This window comes from Polypterus senegalus, chromosome 13 (genome assembly GCF_016835505.1).
Source record: "Polypterus senegalus isolate Bchr_013 chromosome 13, ASM1683550v1, whole genome shotgun sequence".
Lineage (NCBI taxonomy): Eukaryota > Metazoa > Chordata > Cladistia > Polypteriformes > Polypteridae > Polypterus > Polypterus senegalus.
The window spans coordinates 113160762-113179927 of NC_053166.1; positions in this window are offsets into that span (position 1 = coordinate 113160762).

Below are 19166 nucleotides of genomic sequence, written 5' to 3' on the forward strand. Positions count from 1 at the left end.
CCTAATAACTGTGACTATTAAGTTTACATAGTGCTGGTGTTTTTTTTTTTTTACTTTCTATGTATGATAGGATCAGCCCATCATAATAAAGTACATTATATGTGGTAATTGACAGTAGCTTGCTGTGTGTATCAGGAATGCCTTGAAAACTTAAGTGATTTTGATAAGACGAGGATGGCCAGTCTTTGTTAGACCAACCTGTCACTGCACAGAATGATTATGTGCTTGTCAAAATGAAATAATACAGGTGACAGTGACTGCAGAAAGTGGTCACATAAATCTGAAAATATCTCGGAGGTCAATGGGAAGAACATTATAGGAGAATTGTTCGACAGGCTTTACAGTGTCTATATCAATGCTGTCATAGAGATATGGCCCCCTTCACAGAGGTAAGATATCATTTATGGCATCTATTATAATATCTATCACTGACTACTTGCTCTCAGCTACTATATCAGGAATGGCAAAGTCTACACTGGTTTGACTAGCTATCTTTAGTTACAAAATCAGCTTCCCACTTTGGACCGACATCAAGTGGATTTACTCATTGTAGTGGGGCTGATACATGTGGACAGAATTTTTGACTGACACCCCACTAGAACAATGGAGATCATGATGTGGTGTATTATTGAGAAGGACAGGCAGACACCTCTGCCACTTGTTAAGGATGGTTTGATTGTGGTAGGACATTCATGGAAGTCCTGTCACCAATGCTTTTTTTTCAGGTATAGTCATCTTTATTTCCAACCAAACAATTCCAAATTACACGTAGTTGCAATTCCTCTGGAATGCCATCCTAAAACTAGTCACCCTAGTATGATTTTCCTGACTATGATAGGGTAAGCATGCAGCATTCTTGGATGCCAGTTTGCGCTACACTCTAAATCAGGGGTGTCCAACTCCAGTCCTGGTGGGCCGCAGTGGCTGCTGGTTTTCATTCTAACCCTTTTCCTAATCAGTGAGCAGTTTTCAATGCTAATTTACTTCTTTTCCTTCATTTTAATAGCTCTGTTTTTAAGGATTCAGTCCTCTGAATTGATTCATTTCTTCATTAAATGGCAGCCAAACAGAAATGAGATGTGAAATGAGCCAACAGATGACCAGCTGAACTGGAATGTCAAACTCCAGCCAATTTCACTCCAACCAGTTTCTTAATGAGAAGCCACTTCTTGCTGTTAACTAAAACCATTATTGAATATCATGACTTGTTGCTGCTCTCATTCTGCCACAGCAGACTGTTGATTTTCAATTTTTTCTAAGAGCACCGTCAACATGTTTTGGTGACCTGAGCAGACCAACATGATTGAGATCTTCACCAATCTTTATTCTCAGGTTAGCGGGTCATGTGGTGGCTTGTTTTGTGTCTCATTATTGTTTGGCTGTTCTTTAAAGAAAAAGAAACCACTACGGGGCCTGAGTCTTGTCAATTAAAACTAAGGCAAAACAAGTTAATCAACAGCAAAAATGGCTCACTAATTAAGAAGATGGTTAGATTGAAAACTTGCTGCCACTGCAGCCCACCAGGACCAGAGATGGACACCCCTGCTCTAAATAGACCATACCCTGGCTGAAGTGTAATTACACAACTCTTGATTATACCTGCCTTCTTGATAGGATTCCCTATTCTGTTCTATTTTTATGTAAGCTTGGTCAGTATGTCTGTGTGACACTGTTGACTAGTGTTAATCAGCGAAATTCAGGAAAGTGTTTTTCACAGTGAACTTAACTGGATTCACTGGTAAGATAGTTTACCATTTTTGTTCCTGAAAACTTGTTATACTGCCGGCTTAGGTGAACTTTTTTTTCCCCCAGTGTCCCAGAAGACAGTGGGCCAGTACAGAGTGACAGTCCAAAGCTTCCAATATTATCATAACATGCAAAAATCAATTAACTATCATTTTCTGATATCATTTGATACTTTAACTTACAACAAAATTAAGCGAATTTTAATTTAGTTTAAAAAAGCTCATTTTTAAGATTCCTTTTGTGAGTAGTAAGACCACTACACACATATACTTTTATATTTATTTTAGTATTTCCTAATACTGATTATATGATATCAACCTATTTTGAAACTTTGAAAGTCTGTTTTTTGTGGAATTCTTAACTTGGTTATTGTTGAAATACTGTTGAAGTCACTATTTGAATTGAAATAAATAACAGTATAGCAGATATATTTTTCTATTGTAACAGAAGGACTAGAAAATGATAAAAAGTTGGGGTACCAGCCTGGAGACCCCATATAAAAAGTTTTTTTTTTTTTTTCAAAAAAAATTAACATGCACTAAATTTCTGAAACGTCTTTTAAGACGCAAGTTTAAGCTGAACTAACAAAGAGGTGTTACAGCTGTCAATAATCCTGTCTACAGAGGGAAGAAAAGAATAGGCATTAAGACACAGCACCAACCCCAGGAGCGGTCGTAGAATTACAGTCATTAGAGCCCTTCATCTGCCTCCTGTGTGCACACACATGACACCATGTGTTTACCGCATCTACAAGCATTTTATTTATATAAAATATTGAACATTTGTAACATCACAGATCGCTTTAACCTAACAAGCAACATACAAAACCTGAGTAAATCCCTGTGAGCCTGAATCTGGGAGGATGCAATTTAACAACAATGCAGTGATCCCTTGCTATATCGTGCTTCAACTTTCGCGGCTTCACTCCATCGCGGATTTTAAATGTAAGCATATCTAAATATATATAATGGATTTTTTGCTGGTTTGTGGATTTCTGCGGACAATGGATCTTTTAATTTATGGTCCATGCTTCTTCAGTTTGTTTGCCCAGTTGATTTCATACAAGGGACGCTATTGGCGGATGGCTTAGAAGCTACCCAATCAGAGCATGTTTTACGTATTAACTGAAACTCCTCAATGATATACGATATGTTTCCCGCCCGGTGCTTGATTGTTTGCTTTTCTCGTTCTTTCCCACTCTCTCTGATATTCTCTGCGCCTGACGGAAGGGCTGTTTGCACAGAGGCTGTTTGCCTAGAGGATATGGACGCTCCTCTAAAAAATGCTGCTTTATCACGGTGTTTCGGCATACTTAAAAGCCGAAAAGCACGTATTGATTGTTTGATTGTTTGCTTTTCTCTCTCTCTCTCTCTCTCTCTCTCTCTCTCTATAACATTCTATGCTTCTGACACGCATTCTTTGAAGAGGAAGATATGTTTGCATTCTTTTAATTGTGAGAAAGAACTGTCATCTCTGTCTTGTCATGGAGCACAGTTTAAACTTTTGACTAAAGGGTGTTATTCATGTCTAGATGGCTCTAATAATGTTAACAGTGTGGGAGAGTTTATAAGGGTTTAAAATATATAAAAATAACCATACAAACATATGGTTTCTACTTCGCGGATTTTCACCTATCGCGGGGTTTTGGAACGCAACCCCTGCGATCGAGGAGGGATTACTGTACTTTTAATATTCAGGAATAAATCAATATCTGAAGTTAAACAGTCTCAGTCCACATACACATGGGGAGAACATGTAAACGCCATAGAGATAATGACCAGGCTAGCAATCAAATCTGAACTCCTGGTATAATAATAATAATAATAATATATTTAAATAGCACCTTTCCCAAACTGCAATATAATTTCTGTTATAATGAACGGTATATTTATAATGACTGCCTGCTGTAACATCTCTCTGCAGTTTCCAGTCAGGGTCAAATAAACATTTATTTGTCTGTATCCAACTTTTGACTGTAATTGAAATCAAAGAGATGTTTAAAGTTGGCCAATAGTGTGATTTTCCTTTCAATTTCAGCACTGAAACAGTGACAGCATTTTATTTAGGTTATTGCTGTATATGTCATTTCTCTGCAAATTTTCAAGTAAAAAAAGATATGAACAGTGAGTCATACAAATTTACAGTGAGAAAGAAACACACTACAAAGGAGTATCTTGTTAAGTATTTTCTGACCACAGAGTTGAAAAGTGACAGGTTGTCTTCCATCATTTATTTATTCAGGTTCTTGTCATTCAAGTCTTTCCTTTCAGGTTCATGCCGTTCCTCACACAACTGCTGAACTGAACTTTTCCAGTTTGACTGCAAAATCAAACCTTTTTGAAAACCTTGCTAATCTTTTCCTTACAGGATTATAGGCAGTCGAGTTGTATCTTCACAAAAATGGGAGTGTGTTAAGGACCACACACACACAAAAATGAACACTAATTAAAACCAAACTCTGGGTACCTGGAGAAGCCCCACACCAACATATTCAAGAATGTACAAGCAATAGGATGGAAAAATCGAACACTGGTTCGAATAACTGAAGAATAACAGTTTCCTCAAGATTAAAGAGTGACAATTTTTAAGTTTATCTGACCTAATATCAAATTTTTTTAAAAAAACTGCATCACAAGGAACTAAATAAGAGCTTTAATATTACCAGGTTTATTTTTTGTCATGTTATCTTTGACTCCATTGGCTTGACTGCTGCAAATGTCTCACACTTTTCTTCATTTTCTTTTTGCTTGTCATTTTCCTAAGCTCCCTTGCCTTTGTGATGTTTAAGTTTTGTGTTATGTTTTCAATTTCCTCCTGGTCAGTTGCTCTTCATGTTCTTTGTTTGTAGCAGCAAGACTCTATTAAAATTAAAGCTCTCAGGCTTTGTGACTGCACTTGTTGCGAGATGCAAATGCAGCCAGAATCGTGGTCAGAAAGTTGAGCAGAGGTCATAACCAGAGGGACAAAGTGATACAGCAGCCAAAACCAGAGGGAAAACAAAAATTCACATGTAAGTTATCCAGTCATATGATAACAACATTAAAAAATACATTAATTTTGTGGTAAAATATTGTTAAATAGATATTCTTGGAAAAGTCTGCATACATGATAAACAAGAAACACAAGGATCTTCAATTACGTATACAGTGTCATTTGCACAGGGGTCTGCTCAGGCTCATTGTTAATTCTAATTATTAGAATACAATTAACGGAGAAATACAGAAGGAAAAATTACACAGGAAAAAAGGAAAATTTTAGGAAAACAACAGGGGAGAGTTAAGCATTTAAAGCTATAGTGGAAATAAAAATATTTCTAAATATCTTGTAAATGTAAAAATCACACTACAGGGCTCCTTATAGCACAGGCCCCTTTGGGCAACTATTACAATGCCATTATATGTGTTGTCCCTTCATACAGACCTAAATTGAAATCAGTTAGACGAGAAAATAAGGAGAGTTCATAAGTAGACTAATGAGGCTGTGGAATGTTTACAGGATGGACTGGATTCTACTCTCTGGGAAGTATTCATATACGCCTATGATGGATTAGACAAGTATACAGTTACAGCTACTTCTTACATATATGTTTTTGTTAGGAAACCTGTATTCCAAAAAAAAAACAATAATCAAATACAATAATGACAAGCCATAGTTTTCGAAACTTCTAAAAAAAAATTAGGAAAATCTAAAAAGTAAGCTTACAAATGTAGAGACAAAAATGTTTACAAAGAGGCTAAATATCAACTAGACAATGCCATTAAAGTTGCCAAAAGCAAATACAATGTCAATGTGGAACAGAGCTTCTCTACAAATAATAGTTTGTCTTGTGTCTGAGCCTTTGTTGGTTGTTTGGGAAGCTGGAGCGCCCCCTGGTGGCCACAATAGATAGACATGGGTTTTATTAAGAAAAATTGGTTAGGCTGCATGGACTGTTCTCACCAAAATATTTCAAATGTTATAATTAAAAAGTAGTGGATAACAGCATAACATGCACAAAAAATGTCCTTCTCTGTGCCTTCCTAAACTGCAATACAAATCCTTCCCACCTTCCAAGCTTTGGTACAGAATTGCATTTGGTCCCACATCTGCTCTGCCAGGTTAACCTTTAACTTTACTCCACTCCAGTACCACTACATACTTCCTGGACTGAGGACAAAGAGCTCCTTTTAAATGAAATCCTAAAGGCACTTTGGTTTTACTTCTGTTCCACTATGAAGTACTTTTTAGGTCATTTTAAATTCCTTAGAAAAACTGAGGCTACACTCTTTCTGTGACCCACATGAGACCCAGATACTCTTGCTAGTCTAGCTTTGCGTCTGCACTACAAAACCCAGGATCCCTTCCATACAGTTGAACTACAGAGGCTGGGGATAATGAACAATATTATGATGAGTTCCCAACCAACCATCCATTATTGGGGTATAATTGATGGGATGTATAATACAAGAAGAGTCAGTTTCTCCAATTCTAGCTGTTTTTCAAACTGAAAGGTGGCAATGCCACAGAATAACTATAATTTGAATATTGAATTTATTTTCGACTAGTAGCACGTGATGTCTTTGTTAGTACCCTTATTAGAAAAGTCTTTTTTATTATTCTTTGAACAGTGCAAAAGATGCAAGTAGATCCACATTGCTGAAATCTAATTGTAAAAAACTGTAAAAACTTTGCCTATTGGTTGACCTGCTGGGAAAATAAGCATAAAATAATGTTTTTAATCAGAGATCAGACATTTTAGCAGCCAGTTGAGGTTTGATTATGAGCAGTCTCTGTTTCTCTTGCATGGACTTAATTGGTTTGAAGGTTGCAGAGTTGCTTACTGGGGTTTTAATGAGATTTTTTTTTTGTCTTATGATTAAAAAAAAAGAAAAAGATTTAGCATAAGATCAGGGATGTAAAATTCCCACATACAAAAGAGGTTTGATTCTGAACTTTCTCTAGTTTTCCTACTCATGCTTAATTGGCATAAAAAATACAAATTCCTTTTCTCCACTTCCAGCGTAACAGAGTGGGCTGCTCTACATTAGCACACAAACTTTTGCAGTTTCCACATTGTGGTTATTAGGGTACTTAATTAAGCAGCCATTTGTCACAAAAGAATTTTATGGTCCTCGGGCAACAAAAGTTCAAATGTGGATAAAAAGCAATATCAGAAGTACAGAAGTTGCTGGAAAGATAGACCAAATTAGCTAAACAAAAATAATGAGTATCTCTGTTTAGGATCTACATTTATTGTTCATCTATTCATTCATTTTCTCTACCTGCTTTGTCCAAACATAGCAAAATGCAATTTTACTAAGTAAAGCAAGATAATGAATTGTGCAGAGTTCAGTTGCCGGAATGGCTGCATTAAACACAGAATGGCAAATTAGGGCAGTGATAAGACAAACATTTATTGTCTAGACAGCAATAAAAAGCAACTTAGAGCCTGATTTAATAGGATAACTGAATAAGTCATTTGGAAGCTGCAGAAATTTCAAATAAATTCACAAAGTAAGCAAAAAAAGAAAATAAGAGTTTTTTGTTTGTTTGAATTGCAGAATCTGGACTCAATTTAATAATACCTGACTCTAGAAATGATGTGCCTTGATGGATTACTAAATATGTCACTGATTAAAATCATGAAACGCTGATGATATCAGGCACACATTATGACTCTTAAGGTTCCCTTAGATATGCCTTTTTTTAGCCTTATCAGGCCAGAAAATATATAATATGCAAGATCATTAAACTTCCATCTGTAATCTGTTATAGTGTGGTGCCTGAATTACGGGCTGAAAGGTGTGCAAAGCTACAGCATAGGTGCAAGGCCCCATGTAGCTCTGCCCTTAAAGGATATGCTTGGTGTTTTTCAAGTCAAAGTTATTTCTTCACAGTCATGGTATATATTAATTTGCCACATAAAATGTTGTACTAAGGTGAAGTTCTTTTTATACATTGTAAGCTGGTCTTGCAGAAGTAAAAAAGTTAACTGTAGTATAAAGTAAAGAAAATAATTAAATTATTGGCGGAAATGCTGAGGGCCAGGGCTCCTCAGGCATCTGGGTGCCCCCTGGTGGTGACCACGGGCCCCTATAAGGCTGAGCTTCCATGCTTCTTTCCCGTGGTCCCCAAAGCCACCAGGGTTGTTGCCCGCTTGTGGTCTGGAGGAGGCGTAATCCCTCCTCTGGTCCTTCTGAGCATCCCGGGTGGGTACCACCTCCAGCCACTCGCCATAATACTTATGACAGGTAGAACAATCTTTACTGGCGCAGCTTCATGGACCCAGCGTCATGGGTTGGAATGTTGTGCCTGGTCATTTTCCACTTTTAGTTAGCACATTCTGTTTGACTTAGCTTAGTGTTATCTCTAACATATATAAAAAGTCATAAAGATATTATGAAATAGCGATTCCGGATTCCAAGATCCAGGTCTTTAACACTAGAATTACTGATGCCTGTGAAAATATTCATAATGCCAGGCCACCTTAATTACCCTCGCACCTCCTCATCACTGCGTTAATTGTGCACTTTGTTTTGCAAATGTGTCAATCGGCTGCATTGTTGTAAACCGAACAATTACTTATTCTTGAATAAAAGAAGACTTGTTTTGTTTTACCTTTTGTTAAAGAGTTTATTTGATATTCACACATTATACACTTCCCGTCAACATTTTGTCATTATTACCATAACATAGAGTAGGTAAACATTTTCAGCTTTAGTTATGTGTTCAACATTTCTTGTTTCGCATTTACTGTCATCCTATATTTACACAGATCATTGTAGACACAGAACACACATAAAATGTATTTCAAATAACAAAATATATTATTTTCCTATATAATTCCAGACACCTTAGTCCCAGATAAACAGACTTCAGCTGTGAGAATTTTGTGTCCAATATCAGCTGTCTCTGTGGAGGAAGGGTGAGCAGGCTGCCTGCCTGCAGCCGATTGATATTTTTGGAAAACAAAGGCGCATATCAGTGCATAATTAACACAGGTGAGGTGGTGCAAGGTGAAATTAAAGTGGCCCGGTGTTTTCGTAGGCTTCAGGGATTCTAGTTATAAGACCTCTTGGGCACAGCCATCAGCAGTGTCACTGTCTACAGTGTGAATGTTGACCTCGCCTTCAGCATTTCTTGCCTCACATTTCCTATTTGCGCAAACCATTCTTGGCACAGAACACACATGAAATATATGCATTTCAAATCACCGTATTTCATTACCTATATAATTCCTTATAAACGTATCGTCAGATTAACACTTCAACACAGACTTAAGCTGTGAGGATTGCAGCAGGGCGATGCCTTCAACTGTCTGAATGGGGGAGGGTGTAGCAGGCTACATTCTGCTAAACCACACATTTGCAAAAAAAAAAAAAAACAGGTTATTATCACAGTGATAAGGAGCTATGAGCTTCTTGGTGCATGTTAAAAAAATTTATGAAAGTCAGGGACAATGAAAAAATCATAAGCTTCAGGGAAGTGGACAAGACAAAAGATAATTGTTGACTTCAGGAAAGCCTATGCTGTCCGCATCCCACTGCGTATCGAGGGCTGTGTGGTGGACTTGGTTAAGACCATCAAATTTCTTAGTGGCAGCTGACCTTACCTGGTCAATGAACACAATCTTCATATCCAAGAAGCAAAAGTGTCTCTACTTCCTATGGTGGCTGAAGAAAGCAAATCTGCCTCCCACCATTTGCACCACATTTCACAAGGGCGCCATTGAGAGTGTTCTGACAATCTGCATCATTGTCTGATTTGGGAACTGCAGGATCTCTGACCATAAAATCATTGGGACCGCTATTGCCTTCTGGTTAAAAAAAACAATATTTATTTATTCACTCAATATATTAAGAAAGACTTCAGCAATATATATTTATTCACTCTTTTCTGACTGTTATCAAGATCCACAGTCTTTCCACTGTGCAGAATCTCAAGCTCTGTTTCTCTCAGAATTTCAAAATTACACTGAAGATGTTACTTTGTTCATTTGAACAAACTCACTACACTGTACTGAAATCATTTGAGTATCCACACACCTTTCTGGGCCTATTTTGTGGTAAGATCATCATAGATTAAGGAGTCTGGGCAAACATTTATAGATGATTTTGACTATGACTGCCAGATTCATTCTGGCCTCTTACTAATGATTCCTGTATTACCAGTGATGTAAGATTCAACATCCTAAATGCAGTTTCCATACCCAAGGTCTAGTGCATCTAATTATGTTACAGTCATGTCAGTTAAGGCATTGCATCTGTTCACTTTACATGTGATAAACACAAACATTTATATGGTTTCTATTGGCTGGGAATGGCCAGGCATTATACTATAGGTCACAAGGCCACAAGATGCTTTCATGTGAATACCATTATAAATGGCACTCCAGATCTGGTTCCTGGTTGTCACAGATGTAAAGAAGGTTCTACATGTTCTGGCTTGTACAATCAAGAGGCTTTATTTTTAGACTGCTCTATGTCTGGCTCCTTCTCTTGATAATATCTGCCGGAAACCATTCCACAAAGAGTGAATAGTTCTTGACATTATCGTTCTAAGTATCCCTGGTTTAGGCACCTTTCTTTCATTCTAAAATTACCATTCTAAATATTTGAAATAAAATGTATATAAAGTTAGACAGCCATAGACTTTTAAAAGTAATTTTCAAAAATAATTTTAATGGAGCTATCATTTCAACATCACTGCATATTTGTTAGTAGGCATTATTTTTAAGCTTGCTAAGAATTGTAGAGTGTAGAGTAATTTTACATACCAGAGATTTTGGGGTGGAGGAAAGGAACAGCACAAACATTTCTTTTAACTAAAAGAGGATATGGAGGTGGAGGCTGGGAGCATTCAAGTTGGATGACCTGCTTGCAAGAGCTGGAATAAAATTTAAAAATTGAGAAGAGTGCAATAACTGGAGCTATCATCCATGCAATATGTTTACATTCCTTGATTTATTAATTTACAACTGTGTTATATTTTGGTTTGGCTTAATATATCAAGCGTAGTTATAAAGTATAGAAGCATTTTACGTTTCCAAAGAAACTGCTTTAGAGAAGGTATCATATATCTGTCTGAAATCTCATTTTGTAACAGAAATGAACCACTATAGGCATGTAGATGTCTTATTTATTTCTAATTATAAATACAACCAATGCTGTCCAAGTCCATTATTCAAACCTATCATTTTAAAGTAATATTCTGCTGATAAAGTGACACTATTCTCTTAGGTGGGTAACTGAGACAACCACTTAGGCATGAAGTGTTGAGAAGCGCATAATGTCATGTGTAAACTCTTGACTATCCGAAGCTACAGAAAATCTAAATTGCCAATATTTCTCTCATTTTGAAAAGCTTACAACAAATCACTTCTCTGTAAATCTTGCTTCCTGGCAGGTTTTACAATGTAATACACTTTAAGTGCATTACCAGAGTTCATTATGCAGTACTGACATTGCGCTGTTGGGTGATTGTCATTTTCTGCTTTTAGATGGGTAAAGTAAGCAATGCCTTGACATGAAAAATTAATCATATACATTAGAATGAGTTAAATGTATAAAGTTTTTTTTTAAATAAACCCAATCTGCTTATTTCAACTAACAGGTCTGTTACGAGTGACTTTATCTATCTATCTATCTATCTATCTATCTATCTATCTATCTATCTATCTATCTATCTATCTATCTATCTATCTATCTATCTATCACGCATTTCATGTATGTCTATTTACCTATATATCTGTCTTTCTGTCTATATATATGTTTCTTTGTTCACTTTTTTAGCAACATAACAATAGTTGTTAGCATATTGTGAATGAAAACTGAACACTAACTGCAAGTATTACAATATACAAAAGTGAAAATATAAGATTCGTCATTTTTCAGACTAGATATATTATAAAAGAATATGTTCTATTCCATTAGCATCAGAAATAAAGCTATAACTAACCCCAGATGGGAAGCTAGATACTCTGAAGGTCTTCTAATCTGACTTGCAGTGTGTAAGAGGCTCTTCTCAAAATATTGGTGTGTTCAATGTTCATTTAATGGGAAATAACTGGATGTTATGGATAATGGATTGACGTGATGCTGGTGTGCAATTTTAGAATGTTGTCAAGACTGACTTGATCTCAACATGGAGCAAGTGAAACCCATTACTAAAGAAAAGCAGTTTGAACCAAATGTCATTCCAAAAGACATTTTCACTATGTTGAGTTTTCACTGAGAAACATCACAATGGATACTGTGAATGGAATAACAGCTTTGCAAGTCTTTAGTGGACAAGATGTCACATGATAGGAGAATTGCAATAAATGTCAGTTAATGTTGGATCTTCAGCAAGAACATCAGGGAACAGAGAAACACTGGTTATGATTAGGTTTCTCACATATATTAAAATGGCTCAGTTTGTAAGCAGAGCCACACTTCAACCCATAAAGGACATTTATGTGAAGAGGTCACAGAATAAAGCACTTTCCATCATAGATTCTACACATTTGCCACCCGGCTAGCCATATCATTCCTTTTGATAGAATAGACTTGCTCTCAGTTCTGGGCCTAGCAACGTTTAGCTCACATCTATGTAACTCCATGCACTTCCAATTACTTTTCACTACTGATTCAATATCTGATTATTTGTTTTGCCTTATACATGATACAACCATATATTTATGTATTATTTTCTATTTGAAGCTGTTCAGAGGAAAGCAACCAAGTGCATCCTAAGAGTTAAGGACAAGTCCTACCTTGAGACTCAGAGAATTAAAACCTGTTTAGTCTCAGGCAAAGGAGACTGAGTGGGGAGTTGGTCCAGGTCCTCAAAACACTCAAAAGTATTAATAAGGCAGATTAAGCAGAATCCTTTCAGTTTAACCAAGCCATGAAGTTGAAGCAGAAACCTTGACAACTTTTAAGAAGATATTGGGTGTGAAAAGACCAGCCTTGACACACACAAAAAGGTTTGGGAAAGCCACCCATATATTTTCCCTGGCTGCAAATGGGTTTTGATAGCACACTCATTTGCATTGGTTTGAGTCCTGAATTGAACTGATGTGATGATGAAATGATGGCAGCTTTAAAGTGACACCGTCCATGGTTGTAAACGGAAGTAATGTCTCACATTGCACCAGAAGTGACATCGCCTGTGGCACTGGAACCAGAAGTGACGTTGTTCGTGGTGCTGGTAACAGAAGTGAGGTTGCCCGTGGCATCAGAACCAGAAGTGGCATCATTGGTGGTGCATCTGGTATGTTTTCCCATGTCTGGCCTGCAGAGAAAACAGAAGTGGGATAGTGCACCCTGACAACCTCTGGCCTGGCGGGTAATTATCTTCACTTGGTCCACTCAGATTCCTTCTACTTGCACATGTGTGACATGGGATATTGGGACAGTTTAGCTGTAAGTTAAGCAAATGGTCTTGATTCACTGAATGGTCTCTGTTTGTTTTTTTGCCATTGCTTAGTTTATCAATTTATTCTTTGTGTGTTACATTGTCTTTGCATGTTTCTTCACCACATCCTCATCTCACCTTAAAGTCATGACCTAAAGAATGAGGTTGCTTCTCAAGAAGGTAAATAATCAAATGTAGCAAGCAATCTTTGTAAGAGCCAAATCATTTAAGTTAATGGTAATTATTCCTTAGTCTGCTTATCTTGAACTTAAATATAATATAGCTTAACATAGATAATGTTAGATTCAGTTTAACCCCCTATAAGTTATAGAAAATTGAATGTCCATAATCTTAACTGTGTGACAGCAGACTGGCTCATAAATTGAAGTTACACAGCTAGAAAGGAAAATGAATGGTCAGAAGAAGGCATTAAGGGCATATAGGTTTCTGCCTGTTGTATACATAGAATCTTTAAGGAATGTAACCTAGATATTTAAGCAGAATATCATAAATTTCCCTTTTCCCCTTTTTTGTTTGTATTATCAACTTTTTTTCCTTTGTTTTTTGTGTGAAATATTCTCGTTAATTTTCACTAAAATCTATACAAAGGAAACACTTGGACTATTGAGTGTTTTTTTTATGGCGAGTCATACTAGTGCCAGAATGCCTATCTGGTAACTGCATTTGAACCATTTGGAAACCTTTGTCAAACACAGCTACAATCTTAAAAGTGCTTACCACCATAATCATGCTCAAAATTAAGTTAATTATATCTTCATTGTTTGTTTGTGAGATGAATCAATTTAGAATAAACTAAAGAAGCACCCTCTAAAATGTTCACATATATCTTGTCTAAGATTGTTAAAGATTGTTAAAGGTGCCTGTACTGCTAGCTGCCATATGCTGGGAATGTTCTATTCTCAAAACATTTTTGGCAAAACTTTTTACATATTTTTCAAATAGCATTGGCTCTAAAATCACTCTGAATGTTTTAACCACCGTATTTGTAGCAATATCGGTTTGGATAAAATACTTCTAAGGAAAAATCTGGTGTGATATCCTATATCTCATTACTTTTTTAAATCAAGTCCAACCCTGTCTCAAAAACATATTAGGCTAGTATTTTTTCCCATTATGAGTGAGTGAAGATGTGTGCCAAAGTGTCCTGTGATAGATGTGAGTCAAACCCAGGGTTGGTTCCTACCATGTGACCAGTGTTGCCATGATAGACACCGACTAACCCTCAATGCTAAGCTGGATAAGCAGGTAAATTTAGGTTAGGGTATGAAGCTGAACAAGTAAGAAACTTGTGTCTTGGCCATTCCTTCTTTATATATAAAACATTTGTACAAATGAAAAATGATATAACCAGTCTTTCAAAGTCAGTTTAGCCAGCCTTGTCTTGACATGGAGATTGATGGTCTTTTTACTATCCCCCTGGTATTAACTGAAGTTCAAACAGTGACTTCTAATCCTTCCTTTGAAATCTTCTTCAGAGAGGCACACACTTATGCATAGGCTGCACCCATAAAAAGTGAAGTTCAGTCCATTAACTGACTGTAGTTTTTTTTTTGTCCTTCTTGGATCACATTACCAGAAGACGTGGGGCTGCCCAATGGCTTTTCTGACCTTATTGAGCATTCTCCATGCCCTGGGTTTTTGGTATTCCTCCTGTGCATGTTCTTCCTTGCCTGAGAAGAACATGGTCTCAGGCATCTAGAGTCCCTATCCCCCTGTTCAAGGTTTCTCTGTGCGGCAGAAGTCAAAAAATGGAAACATGTATGGCTTTATATCATAGGATGTTCTTAGGCATATCTCATTTTTATTCAGTGTTTAGTAATATAACAACAAAACCAATATGTTTAGCATTTCATTCCTTTTCCTTCATATTAAGTACAGAATTAGTGTTCAGTATGAATTTATGTATATGCCTGTGTGTATGTTTTGTTCCAAATTCCCACTTTACAATGAAAAAGGACAATTTACTTAACAATAGAGTTGAAAGCTTAAGAACAAAAAACAATTGTAACAAAGAGTGGTTTTTAATCTCCTTCCATCTGTTTGCCAGCTTAATAGTTTGCTTTGTCATACTGTCAAGAATCCCAATAAATAGGCTCCTGGAGCTTTCTTAAAGTGCAGTGTAATAATCAAACACATTTTTATCATTTCTGCTCATTAAGGGCTTTTAAAGTGTCTGTATCTTCTGTAACCTATTAAAGTCACAGTTTAGATTCACATTAGTACTTCAGTCTGAAGGGCCCATCTGTGTAAATGACAAGACAAAATGATAATTAAACAATTGTCAGACATGTCTTCCTTTAATTCCACTTCTTTCATTCAAACCCATAAAAACTGACTGTGTGAGATATTTGACTTTTTTTAAGGAACTGATATCAAATTAGCTTAATAACAAAAAAAAAGAGAAAATCTTAACAGTTCTCAGACTATACTCAGATAAAAGAAGGCTGGTTTTGAAGCCCTTTATGCACAAAGTAAGAACAATGTCAGTCTTCATTTGCATTCAGAGAACAGACTAAATTCATCAAGGCATGGACTCAACAAATGATCAGAATGTGTCATAGATATCCTGGTTTGATTCATACTTGTTGCAAAATATCTGGTGGTGGAACTCTCCTCTGAAGTGCTCTTTCCACCTCATCCCACAGATGTTCAGCTGAACCAAGATATAGTGATGGGAGAGTGCAATGTATTAAGGTGAATTTACTATTATGTTCCAGGACTTTTCAAATTTAATGGCATAGACTGTTTTCAAAATAAAAAAAAAAATCCCTTTTACAGATTATTTGTTAGTGCTTACCAGCTCATTAAAACTTAAAAATATGCTTTTTAAAAAACAAAACCTCAACATTCTTGCAAGACATGCAACACATTCACCTGGCCCCTGTAACAAAATATTACAATATAATATTACAATTATATGTGCTCACTATAACCAAGATTGGCATGAAGCTGGTTCACTATAAAAACTTTGAAATATGCAATTCAATTCAGGTAATTTTTGTGTAACACTTTTGACTGAGAGTACTATGACAAGTTCTGAGGCTCTTGTAGCTCAAACTTTACAAGTTTTCAGTTAAATAATTACAAGCAAGAAAAAACTAATTAAATACATAAGAATAACAAATAAGTAACACACAAGAAACAAAAAAATGATTCTCTTAATTACATATCTATCTTAAGTGTATCTATATAAGTATATATTATTTAAGTCTCTAACGATGAGTCTAATGATAAGGTCAGATGGCCGGGGAGGACACTTGGCATCATATCTAAATTAAACGTTCTTATGTAGTTTTTGTTTTTTAGGCTTCATTGATGCAGTGGGTCTTGCATAGTACTTTGAGTAGGTGGTGATGGTGAATAACGCCTCCTGAAAAGAAAACAGAGAAAAGTACAGATTAATAATAATTGCAGATTCATTGAAGAGTATGATAATTCTACATAAATCAAATTTAATCACAGTAGAACTAAAATGTAGCTTCAAAAATGCCAAAATAATAAAGGAGGTTTTTTGGAATTTTTCTTGTCACTTGGAATATAGCAGGGCAGGCACTCCAAAATACAGGAAAGGAGCAAGATTATGTAAAGCTTTATATACCATTAGTAGTATTTTAAAGTGAATTCTAAAGACACAGGAACCCAATAAAACAATGACCGGTGGGATGTGTTCAAAGTGGGCAGATTATTCCATAGCTTTGGGTCGTTGTAACTAAAAAAAACAACCTACCACAGTTATTTGATTAATTCCGGGATATATTTAGTAGGCTTGCATCCTGAGATTTTAGCAGCTAAGCAGGACCTTGCCTATGTAAGGTTTATTTCAGAAGGAGAATTTGTAGTCAACTCTAAGCTTAACCATAAGCGAGCATAAAGACCTAAGAATTAGAGAAATTTAGTGGTACTGTCTAGTTCTTGTAATAATTCTTGCAGCAGCATTCATTAGGTGAAAGCTGCACAAAGAATAAAATTGAACAGCGTGTGAATAATACATTGTTGTAGTCAATCCTACTAACAATTGTAGGAAACTGGATCATATGGCATAAAGAAATTACATCTGCATCATAAACTACTTTTTGTCTCTAGGAAAGAAAGAGTTCACGTTATCTTATGAAAACTGTTTTACTCCAGAATAAGGCTGACTTTTTGTTACATTTCAGCCTAGGATATTCCCATGGCTGGGCTTAAGATTTTTGTTTAATGTTTGTTTAATGTCTAATATATATTTTAATATAGTTATTTAGTTAGTATATGTGTATCTGTTAAGCCTATGGTATGTGCCTTGTGTTTTATGGGTGGTTCCCCAAGAGGTGAGACCACATGCTTATCACCGCCCTCAGCCCTATAAAGGCAAAGGTCTCCCACGTTTCCTGGTGGTTCATTCAATTTTTGCTTATTGTGATCACTGCATTTTTTTTAATTTCTTCTCTGTTTTTTTGACTTTGGCATGGATTTCGTATTGGGAATTTAACCACCTTGGATTTCCTTTGCAGGAAACTGCTTTTTTCTGCTCCACGGACCTTCATGTTATTACAGAGAGCTTTTGTATTAGTACATTTTTTTTATGTATAAACATTCTATGTGGCCCTCTGTGTTACTAGCCAGTAGTTTTGATGGTATTTCCACCTCAAGTGGGCATCTTTGGTACTGTTTGGGACATGCATACTTTAGGAATCTACAGCAGCATAATATTTTCTTACCAAGATCATAGATGTTGAAAGTCTTCCAACTGTCAGCCAAATGGACATTAAACAGTTTTATGTCTTCATAATTGTTTGGAATTAATTTAAGAATTTTGATTACGTGCAAAATCTTCATAATCATGTTTTCTCTTAAATTAATGCTAATGTTACTGTGACTCTTTTGGGGTTATTTTCAGAAAGGTATGTTTCTCTTATTGTATCTCTGAAAAATCTCTCCATAAATATGCATCCTAGGTATACTGTGTCAGCGGTTATGCCACAAGTTTTATGAGTTTGAAGTGTTAGCCTGTTTTCCCAATTTTTATTTCTCAGCAGCAAATGGAACTGGTGTTAACTCTTTTGAAGATTTTATGGACATGCATTATCCAATCAGATAAGCTTTGATATCTGACTAACTTTACCTTTTCAGGGCATAAAACAATAAATATCAGTTGTGAAAAGAGAGAGGTAAGTTGATTATTTTCCTGCAAGTGAATACTCTTTAATAGTAAGGCTTTGAATTAAATGTAGCAGATGTTAAGTTAAGCTGCTTAACATATAAGGTTTTATTTTGAAACACAGTCTAAGGAATAGTGCTTAGCCTCTGGGGTTGCATATGAAATATTACTAATATAACACATGCTAAGAGAACTACTTAGCCCCTGAGGTTTAATTTTAAGGCACACACTAGTAAAACAGTGCTTAACCTATGAGATTACACATAAAAAGTGATTATTAACCATAGTCATATTGCTTTCTGGGGGCATATAACATAAAGATGTGGTAACAATAGTAAGCTCAATTAACTCAAATATTACAGTACCTTATATCCAATTTATATCATAAAGATAAACTTGGTCTTTTTTGCCCAAGCTCCTCTTCTGTCATTGATTAGAAAACATGAGCCTGTTCTGAAGCTGTGTGAGTTCAAACTTAACATGTCTGATTTCATGACCAGGTAATAAATCACCAACAAAATAAATGGATGAATGAATTTCTCAGTATTAATATATTTAAAATCAAATTCTTTCATGTGAAGCCTGAAAACCATGAGGACTGATTTAGATCATATATGTTAGGTAGAATGCCCAGTGGGGACTAGGTGGTCTCATGCCCTTGGAACTCCTTAAGATTTCATTTTCTTTCTTCAGCACTCTGACATTTTTTTTGTTTCTGTCCTCCCAGCAATCTGATCTTACTTTAGGCAATACAAATAATAATCTTATTTTTATATTTTTATTTTTTAGAAAATTTTCTTTCTTCATCATGTAAAGCACTTTGAGTTGTATCATTTGTATGAAAATGTGCTATATAAGTAAAATGTGTTAAAAAATATAGAGTTGA